The 10,541-nt window shown below is 38.7% G+C and overlaps 1 protein-coding gene and 1 pseudogene across 1 annotated transcript in view; one reads left to right on the forward strand and one right to left on the reverse strand.

Annotated features, from left to right (window-relative positions):
* Bmpr2 (bone morphogenetic protein receptor, type II (serine/threonine kinase)) overlaps window positions 1-10,541 on the forward strand; it is a 180,866-nt gene that overhangs the window by 104,755 nt on the left and 65,570 nt on the right. The gene's annotated exons all lie outside the window — the stretch shown is intronic.
* The window catches only part of LOC105999794, an 8,024-nt pseudogene continuing 7,070 nt past the window's right edge, over window positions 9,588-10,541 (reverse strand).

The following is a 10,541-nucleotide window of genomic DNA, read 5'->3' on the forward strand; positions in this document are numbered from 1 at the left end:
CCCCCCCCCAAAAAAAAGAAATAACATTCTAATTCGTTTTATGCTGTGAAGATTTCAAATTCTAATTTCTAGGGCCTGACAACAAAAGTCTTTATCGTGCATCAGAAAGCCTACTTTTAGAGAAGGTAATGGTGACGTAGGGCAGTACATCAGTATGCATTTGGCTATTATGACTTTATAGCCCAGTAGACCTTTGATGTCCTTGGGTATTGAGGAACAACCATGAATGCTCAGGATGCACAGAGTTCAGTAACTGTGTACTTATGTACAGCACAGCTAAGTATATGTAACTTGAAACTGTATGGAGTAGGTTGCATTACTGTTACAAAAATCTCTTTCATATACATCAATTCTGCTTACCCAAACCTAGATCTTATTTCACACTCTTCATCTAATATACTGTAGATACTTGATTTTTTTCTCATAATGCTGCTCAAACTTCTGCTAAAGACATTTGATATTTTAACAAATCTAAAAGTTTTATTCACCACTTAACTTAAGCATATTATGTACCCTTTTTGACTTGGAAGGATTACCATAACTTTTCCTCTGCTTTATTGGCACTATTTGCTTTTGGGGTAGCTTACTTCACAAAGTTAAGGGCAGGGAAATCATAAAATTTAAGCTTAACTGACTATAATGTGGGTATTAAGAGCTGCTCTGTTCAACTAACAGTAAGATTATGTTTCTGAGGGAATTAAATTATTTTTAATTAAAAATAATCTTGGGGGCTGGGAAGGTGGCTCAGTGGTAGAGTGCTTGCCTCGCATGCATGAAGCCCTGGGTTCAATTCCTCAGGACCACATAAACAGAAAAAGCCAGAAGTGGCACTGTGGCTCAAGTTGAAAAGTGCTAGCCTTGAGCAAAGGGAGCTCAGGGACAGCTCCCAGGACCAACAACAGAAAAAGAAACAAAGAAACGAAGGAAGGAAGGGAGGGAGGGAGGGAGGGAGGGAGGGAAGGAGAAAAGAAGAGAAGAAAGGAAGGAAAAGAATGAAAACAAAAAACTATTGTTTTTTTGCCCATGCTTTGTCAAAACCATGTATAATAAATCTGTGAATAAGGTGGGCCTTATTTTGTATAATTTTGTAGTTTCTGTGATAGCATTAATTGAGTAGAAACATAATGGAATTGAGGTGGCTGAAATACTAATTACTTGAAAAAGCAAAACAAAATATGTTTTTACATTTAATTATTAGCAGTGATCATGGTGGTCAAAACCTGTAATCTAGAACTTGGGAATCAGAAGGAGGACAATCAGCAAGGTCAGCTTAGGCTCCATAGTAAGTTCTAGTGCAGCCTAGGATACATAAGGAGACCCTTTGTCAAAAACAAGACATAAAGCAACAAAAAACTATTTACATGGAAGGAATAAAACAAATGAAATAAAAAAGAATATATAGAAAAAGAAATAAGAAAGGTATATGTCCTCTAAGAAAGTATTCTTTTTTTTTTTTTTGTCGGTTATGGGGTTTGAACTCTGGGCATGGGTGCTGTCCCTGCACCCTTCAGTTCAAGGTGAGCACGCTGCTGCTTGAACCACAGCCCCACTTCCATTTTTCTATTGGTTTATTGGAGATAAGAATCTTAAGGACTTTCCTGCCGGGGTGGGCTTTAAACCATAATCCTCAGATCTCAGCCTCCTGAGTAGCTAGGATTACAGGCATGAGCCACCAGTGCCTGGCTGGAAAGTATTTATTCTTTAATACAGTAATACATCAACATCCTAGCCTAAGGTACTGACACATACCTCCAATTCTAGCACTCTGGAGCCTAGGGCAGGAGGATCGTAAGTTTGAGGGCACTTTATCACTTAAGCCATTTGAAAGTATAGCACTTAGTGGAACTATTGACACATCATTTTTCAAATCTAAGAAGTTTGACAATAATACTTGTTGTCAACTAACATCCAGGATTTACCCATAAGGACTTTTTTTTATAAAATAAGATATAATTAATTATATGCCATTCACATAATTCATTTGTTTATGTCTTTTTTTCTATTGAAAAATAATTTATTTTTAAATTTTATTTTCTACGAAATTGACTTCCAATTTGTCAGGTTTTTTTTTTTTGTTTGTTTGTTTCAAAATTTTGTACCTATACTAGGACTGGAACTCAAGGTTTGGCGCTCTTGTGTGACTTTTTGCTCACCATTGGCACTCAATGAGTCGTGCCACCACTCCACTTCTGGCATTTTGCTGGTTAATTTGAGATAAGAGTCTCTCAGATTTATCTATCTGGACTGACTTCAGACTACAGTTCTCAGATCTCAGCTTCCTTGAATAGCTTACATCCAGCCATCAGTTTTCATTCTTATTGCTCATTCCTTGAAGTTTCTATATCTAAAGACTTGTTTTATATGGTTAAGTGTTTTTGGCAAGAACACTTATGGATGGGAAGTGGAGGTGTGGCTCTCTGATAGTAGAACACCAGCCTTGTGTGAGAAAGCCAAGCAAGAGCCAGAGGCCCTTGTTCATGCTCACTGTGGACACCAAAAAAAACAGACAAACAAAAAAACAACAACATACTTACAAATGATGCCGTACAGATCATATTGTACCACAGCCAGGAGACACATGTCAGTGTCAGTGAAGGTAGGGAGTATTCAATCTCTCCATTGGAAAAGTGCATTTTCCTTTTGCAATTAGCAAACCATCTTTGGTTGGTTAAGTACTTTAGCATATAAGTAATTTAACAGCCTATTAGCCTCTGCAGGCATTTAGTAACCCTTTCTTGAACCTATTAATTATATGGGTTATAAAATTGTTGATTTAAAGAATTTTGTTATTTCTTCTAGTTTATTAATTGGCATTCTTATATTAAAAAAAGAAAAAATGAACCTTTCTTTTTTTTCTCACTTTGAGTATTACTCTGATTTGTGGATCTTTATCTTAATACTAAAATTACTCTGAATTTCATTAACGACACCCATGTAAGCCCGGTGCCTGTGGCTACCCCTATAATCCTATTTACTCAGGGAGCTAAGACGTGGAGGATTGATGTTCTAACCCAAAGTAGGCAGAAAAAGTCTACAAGACTCCATCTCCAATTCACTAGCATAATACTGGGCTGGAAGTATGCTCAAGTGGTAAATACCAGCCTGAACAAACAAGCCAAACAAGGGCAAGGCCTTGAGTTCAAACTCTGACAGCAGGAGAAAAAAAAAGTAAATAAGTGTTTATCTTTGGATTGTATTATATCTTATTTGAAAACACAGTTGAAGTACTTTGTTTTAAATAAATTAATGCAATTAGGTTTTGTGATGTTAAAATTTTGTTCTGTAACTAATAGTGGGTTTCTAGGCTTTACTTTTAAACTCCTTTTCATTCTGAAGTACAGGGTAAATGCTCTGACTGTGGGAGTCCCAACAGGGTATGTTCCAGTAAGCCAATTAAAGAGAGGAGGAGGTGGAGGAGGGGGAGGGAGGGGGGAGGAGGGAGGAGGGAGGAGGGAAAGAGAAAGGATATTTACTTAACACAGCCATAGGAGGAGGGAAAGTAAGCATTTTGGCCAATCTTTGGAAAACTGACATGATCTTTAGGCTTAAATAGAGGAAGAGTTGGGAGGAGAGGCAAGAGTTATGCATAATTAGTAATCTTACTTATGCAACCCAAATATGGTTTGATTGATCACTGTCTCAGGCTTGGTGAGGCTAGAGTCCTGTCACAATAGTGCAGTCTGGGCAGTAGATTTGACTCTTGTTAGTAGATGTTTTATCGATCAGTCCTGTCCTTCTAGAATTCAAGGTGAAACACAGGAGAAAAAATTTGAAGAGCCAGAAAGAGACAAAACGGAGTTAGGCCAGTGACCTGATGCCTTCCTTCACTTTTTTTGAATGTTAATATGCCTATGATTGTGAGAAAAACACCAGCAGGACAAAAATAATGTATTCTAAGATGCCTGCTTTTAGAGCACTGAAAATTAAATATACTTATATATATATACTGTGTCAGATTTTACATGGTTAGTAGTGGATAAACTTTTGTATTTATCCTGCATTTATTTGCTAATAAAACTGTAAACAAGCCAGTCCTAAGCTCAATGGCTTAAGCAGTAAATGTGTGTTTTCATGTTCATAGATCTGTAGGTCAGCTGGAATTTGGATGATCTAGGCTGGACCCAGCTCAATGTTATAAAGTAGTTCAAATATTCTCTGTCTGGGGCTCAGGCAAGAAATAGCCCAGCTACCCAAGCATGTTTTATGATCCATTACATGCTCACATATTATTTGGCAACTTATTGTTAGTCTCATTAAGGCATGCGGCCAAATCAAAGTAAAGGGGCAGGGTTGTTTATACTCCATGTACCATGAGACCATGGCCAGAATGTGGGTATATTTTCATTATAGGGAGGAATTCTAGAAAGCAAAAAGTTACCTTCTAAACTTAAAAGGTATATACATGCACACAATTGGGAGCATTAAATACACAGGTATTGACAGGTCTTTTAGTAACTATATATTAACATTTTTTTGTATTATAAATTTCTCACTTTTTTTAAGAAAATAAAATCTGTGATATATAAGATTCACCATCTAAAATATACCCACAGTAGTATAAATCAAAAATATTTCTCACTGTGTTGTCTTTTTACTATAAATATTTTAGTTTTATACAATTTTTGTTTGTCCTTGTATAGCTTTAAAGAGTTGGACCAAAAATAAAATTTCCTGCATATGGCAGAATTTATATAGTGCTTCTAAATAGGACATGTGGGGGCCTTTGAGACAGGCTTACAGACATATATATATGGAGAAAGAAGAGAACATGAAAGAGTGAAAAGAGAGGGACTTAAAAAAGTGTCTGTGTTAAAGAATAAGAAAGTAGCAGCAGTAATTACTCTAAATTTGCCTTGACTTCATCAATACCTTGGGTATTCTGTCATTCTTCCTGCCTTCTTTTATTTTATTTTATTTTTTTATTGTGAACATACTGTACAGAGGGGTTACAATTACATGGGCAAGATAATGAGTACATTTCCTATCAAGCATTGTAGCCTCCTCCTTTGTTTACCCTTTACATCCCTTCCCAGCCTCCCCCCCACCCCCCCACCAAAGTTGTAAAGTTCGTTTTCGACATGACAACTTGTACTTCTCATTGTCTTCCTGCCTTCTTTATGGAATGTTGTTTCTAGAAACTGAGCTAATACTTAGTTTTGGAGGTAATAGTCAATACTGATCTCATAGAGACATATGTTTATTTTAATACCTTTTCAATTCGTATTTGGTAGGACCCTTTCAAAAATTATCGTATAATGTACAGTAGTTGTTTTAGGTATAAGGGGAAAAATGTGGGGATTGTAGAAAACAGATTAAGGACGGTTTTCTGAAGTGTTTATTTCCTAAAGCCTTTCCTAGTTTATGCTTAAAGCATATTTTTCTTCATTTTCTTTTAATTTTCAAACTTTCCTGTTTGCTTTGTTCCTACCATAAGTTCATCTCGTTAAAAACAAAATACAACAAAAAGCGATCTTTGACCTTTCTTTCTGACTACTGATTTTTGCTGCTAGAACATTAGAACCAGCAAGTGTGTAAGTCTTATCTGTTTATTTCACACTTTTACAAGAAACAGCAAGAGTATGGACTGTCTGTCTGATTTCTGTTGCCAATAGCATTGGCTACCTTAAATTACTAAATATATCTGATATGCCAAATGTCTACTTTTGTGAAATGGTAATAGAGATTATGTATACAATGGTTATTTAAATTGTCAGAAATCACCAGGTTCATTATAGGGAAAAGTAACTATTTGTTCTATAGAAAAAGAAACTCTGAATGAATTTCTGCCACATACAACAGTGTGATTAAATATTCAAAACATTGAACTAAAGAAGTAAGGCAAGCCGGGCGCCGGTGGCTCACACCTATAATCCTAGCTCCTCAGGAGGCTGAGATCTGAGGATCCTGGTTCAAAACCATCCAGGGCAGGAAAGTCTGAGACTTTTTTTTTAATTTCTTAAACCCTTTACTTTTGAGACATAATGGATTAAAACCTTACACACGTGGAAAAAGACAGACATGATCACAGTTGAACAGAGTCTAGTCAGAAGCATTTTAATGACTGCCAGCTGATGGTGAAGCTGAAGTTCTGGGAGCATGGCATGCTTCAGGGCCAAACGAATGAGTGATTAGTACTCCTTCCTTCAACAGAATCCACACCAACCTCCTCATAATCCTTCTCTAGGGCAGCCATGTCCTCATGGGCCTCAGAAAACTGTCCTTCCTCCATCCCCTCACCCACATACCAGTGGACAAAGGTACACTTGGCATACATCAGGTCAAACTTGTGGTCCAGGTGAGCCCAGGCCTCAGCAATGGCTGTGGTGTTGCTCAGCATGCACACCGCACATTGCACCTTGGCCAGGTCTCCACCAGGAGCCACAGTGGGAGGCTGGTAATTGATGCCAACCTTGAAACCAGTGGGACACCAATCCACAAACTGGATGCTGTGCTTGGTCTTGATGGTGGCGATGGCGGCATTGACATCTATGGGAACCACATCACCACGGTACAACAGGCAGCAGGCCATGTATTTACCATGGTGAGGGTCACGTTTGTGAGACTCTTATCTCCAGTAAACAACTCAGAAAACCAGAAGTGGTACAGTGGCTCAGGTGGTAGAGTGCTAGCCTTGAGCTGAAGAGCCGAGGGACAGTGTTCAGGCCCAGAGTTCAACCTCCATGACCGACAAAAAAAGTAAGGCATAAAAATTCATGTATATGGCTGGGAAGGTGGCTCAGTGGTAGAGCGCTTGCCTTGCATGCCTGAGGCCCTGGGTTCGATTCCTCAGCACCACATAAGAAAAAAGCCAGAAGTGGCACTGTGGCTCAAGTGGTAGAGCCTTGAGCTGAAGAGCTGAGGGACAGCGCCCAGGCCCAGAGTTCAGGCCCCACGACCAGACCCCCCCAAAAAAACTTCATGCATATAAAATTTGGAAGCTTAGAAGGAGGAGCAGTCATAAAATATGGGAAAACTAGAGCAAGGGGGAAAATAGCCCAAAGAAACAGACTAGCAAAAATTTAACATACCCTAAAACCATTCCTCACCATAATCCTTTATCTCCAAATATGTGACTTGGTCTTTCTATCAGAGTGACAAAAATTTTGCTATCGTAACTAAAAAACATAAAGTTTATGGGAAGATATAACTATACTTTTTATAGTGAAATTATTCCATGGGCATTTTCTGAAAACAAATGTCTTCATTATGAATTCCGGATTTAAAGGTATCATTGTAAATGGGAGCCATAATTTGTAGGCTCACACCTGTAATCCTAACTACTTGGGAGGCTGAGATCTTAAAGATCATAGTTTGAAACCAGCTGGGCAAAAAAGTTACCAGCAAAAAACCAAATTGGAAATGTGGCTCAGGTGGTAGAATGCCAGTTGAGCTAGCAAACCAAGAAAGTGAGAGACCTTGAATTCAAACCCCAGTGCTGGAAAAGAAAATAAGAAAATTGAAATATTGTTTGTAGATTGAGCAGGAAAATTGACTAAGGATTTTTGAGTGACCCAAACTTTGTTTTTTTTTAATAAGTTTTGCGAAATTTTTAGTAGTGAATTTTTGCCTTTAATTTTATTTTTTCCCTATTCCTCTTTTTATGGCTTGTTTTGCTTAGTACTTTAAAAACCACATAAAATATCTTGAATTTTACATTCAGTTGTCCAAGAAAGAGTAACCGTGGGGTGTTACTAAGGGTCTAAATGAAATTATGTGTACTAGCTATTACAAACAGTAGACACTGACTTGTATAATGTATGACCTTATTATTGAAGACTTATCTCAACCAGGGTCTTCCAAACAAATTGCCAGCTCACACCAGTATAATTTAGGTAGAAATATACATTGGAGTAACAGTGTGTTCTTTAGAAATTTAACTAAGAACTCAAAAACTATCCAAATTTCAATCTAGGTCTTTGGGAAGTGAGAAGGTTGTACTAAGTAACTATGCTACATATCTGCTGCATTGTAATTTTGTACAATTCCTCAGTAAAATGTGTGTAGGGTGCAAACAGGAAAGCATGCCAGCCACTTAAGGTTTTGACAATGAAGTGTCTTTATTCTTGTGCTCTAAAAACTTACATAGAGAAAATAATTAAGCCAAAGAAAGTAATAAAATTTATAGGTCTCAGGGGTTTAAAATGAAAAAGAACAAAATTGGGTACCAGCTAGTATGCTCAGACATTGCAGACTTAGTGGTCCTGTATCAAAAATCAAGAATGGTTTCTAAAAGGATGGGGAAAACATCCACTACTCTTTACACATTTAAATAGAGGGCAGCAGGCGTGCTTTATACTCCAAACTATGGTAGCAGTCAATCTAAAGGTGATCAAGGTAAACATAGAATGGAGATGTTCTAAACACAGCTAGGATTCAGCAAATCTTAACACACTAAAATCATGATTACACTTTGAAAGAAAATAGACAAAAACCAAATAGGGATTTTGAGGATAATTTTTTTTATTTGAAAGTAATACTAATCACAAATATGCTAACTTAAATACCCAATTCTGTGCATCTAAAACACACAATGCACACATACAAGTATCTATTCTTTCTATATGTCAACGCTCATGTCATGATTTGGAAATGAGAACAGGTTCCCCTTAAACTGCAGGACAGTAGGTATTCTTTGCAGTTAATTTTAGTGTGAAATTCATATAAAATAGTAATTAACAATGACCTTTATTTGTTAACTTACAAAGAAATACCTTCAAAACTGCATTTTGTTAAAGTTTCGTTTTTTTGTGGGGGGGGGGAGGGTCTGGTCGTGGGGCCTGAACTCTGGGCCTGAGCACTGTCCCTCAGCATTTCAGCTCAAGGCTAGCGCTCCACTACTTGAGTCACAGCGCCACTTCCGGCTTTTTCTTTTTGCTTATGTGGTGCTGAGGAATCGAACCCAGGGCCTCAGGCATGCAAGGCAAGCGCTCTACCACTGAGCCAACTTCCCAGCCTAAAGTTTCTATACTAAAATATAGAAAAACCAAATTACATAAATACTGAAAAGTTAAAAATTCCTTAATTTTCTTATTCCACTACCACAATTTACAGGTCAATATACCTGATGCAATAATAAAAAGAAAAAGACAACGCTACAACAGATAAAAGACCTCAGGAATGAACATCTAATTGACACTATACTGCATTAATCAATAGCTACATGTTTTGCAAACTGTGGCTATGACAGTCCTGAGTAAGAAGGGTTCCTGTTTAAGCTATAGTAACTTTTCTGACTATAGCTCATCAGACCTCTGTGGCAGATTTTAATAGTTCCTCTAATGCATTTGGAACAACTGTTTCAAAATAACCTTGCAGCTTTCCTGACCACTCCTTTCCCTCTTGCTAAAAACTGTAGCCCTTTTTCTATTGTTCTTTTTTTTTTCCCTTCTGTTTGGGGGGGCCTAAACTCTGGGCCTGGGCGCTGTCCCTCAGCTCCCCAGCTCAATGCTAGCACTCTACCACTTGAGCCAAGTGCCACTTCTGGTTTTTTCTGCTTATGTGGTACTGAAGAATCAAACCCAGGGCCTAGTGCATGCAAGGCAAGCACTCTACCACTGAGCCACCTTCCCAGCCCCTTTCTGTTATTCTTAAAACCTTCTGCTATAATATCTACCACCTCCACCACCAAATCCATTACCACCACCATGTGGATTGTCATAGCTTCTTCCAACAAAACTGCCTCTCTTCTTGAGTCTGTAATTTGATTTCTGTTGTCCACTGTAATTTTCAAAATCATTATAGTTTCTACCACCACCATAGTTACTGCCACCCAAATTTCCTCCTTCATTGTAACCATCACATCCTCCTCCACCACCATCACCATATCTACCAGCTTGGTTTCTGGTTTACCACCACCATAGGCTCCTCTAATATTATAATCAGGACCATCACCATAGTTGCCACCATCATCTCCTCCATAACTACCTCTGTTATCACCACCTCCACCATAGCATTCTGTTCCACCAAAGTTTACACCACATCCAAAATTTTCTCAAAACCCATAAAGTTGCCATATCCACTTCTTTTTTTTTTTTTTTCAGGTCGGTCCTGGGGCTTGAATTCTGGGCTTGGGCACTGTCCCTCAGCTTTTCAGCTCAAGGCCAGTGCTCTGCTGCTTGAGCCACAGAGCCACTTCCAGTTTTCGAGTGGTTTATTGGAGATAAGAATCTCACGGAGGGCTGGGAAGGTGGCTCAGTGGTAGATCGCTTGCCTTGCATGCCAGAGGCCCTGGGTTCGATTCCTCAGCACCACATAAGCAAAAAGAAAAAAGCCGGAAGTGGCGCTGTAGCTCAAGTGATAGAGTGCTAGCCTTGAGCTGAAGAGCTGAGGACAGCGCCCAGGCCCAGAGTTCAGGCCCCACGACCGGACCCAAAGAAAAAAAAAAGGGGCTGGGAAGGTGGCTCAGTGGTAGAACACTTGCTTTGCATGCATGAGGCCCTGGGTTCGATTCCTCAGCACCACATAAGCAAAATGAAAAAAGCCGGAAGTGGCACTGTGGCTCAAGTGGTAGAGCACTAGCCTTGAGCTGAAGAGCTGAGGGA

Source organism: Dipodomys ordii, unplaced genomic scaffold, assembly GCF_000151885.1.
Source record: "Dipodomys ordii isolate 6190 unplaced genomic scaffold, Dord_2.0 Scaffold1, whole genome shotgun sequence".
NCBI classification, from domain to species: domain Eukaryota; kingdom Metazoa; phylum Chordata; class Mammalia; order Rodentia; family Heteromyidae; genus Dipodomys; species Dipodomys ordii.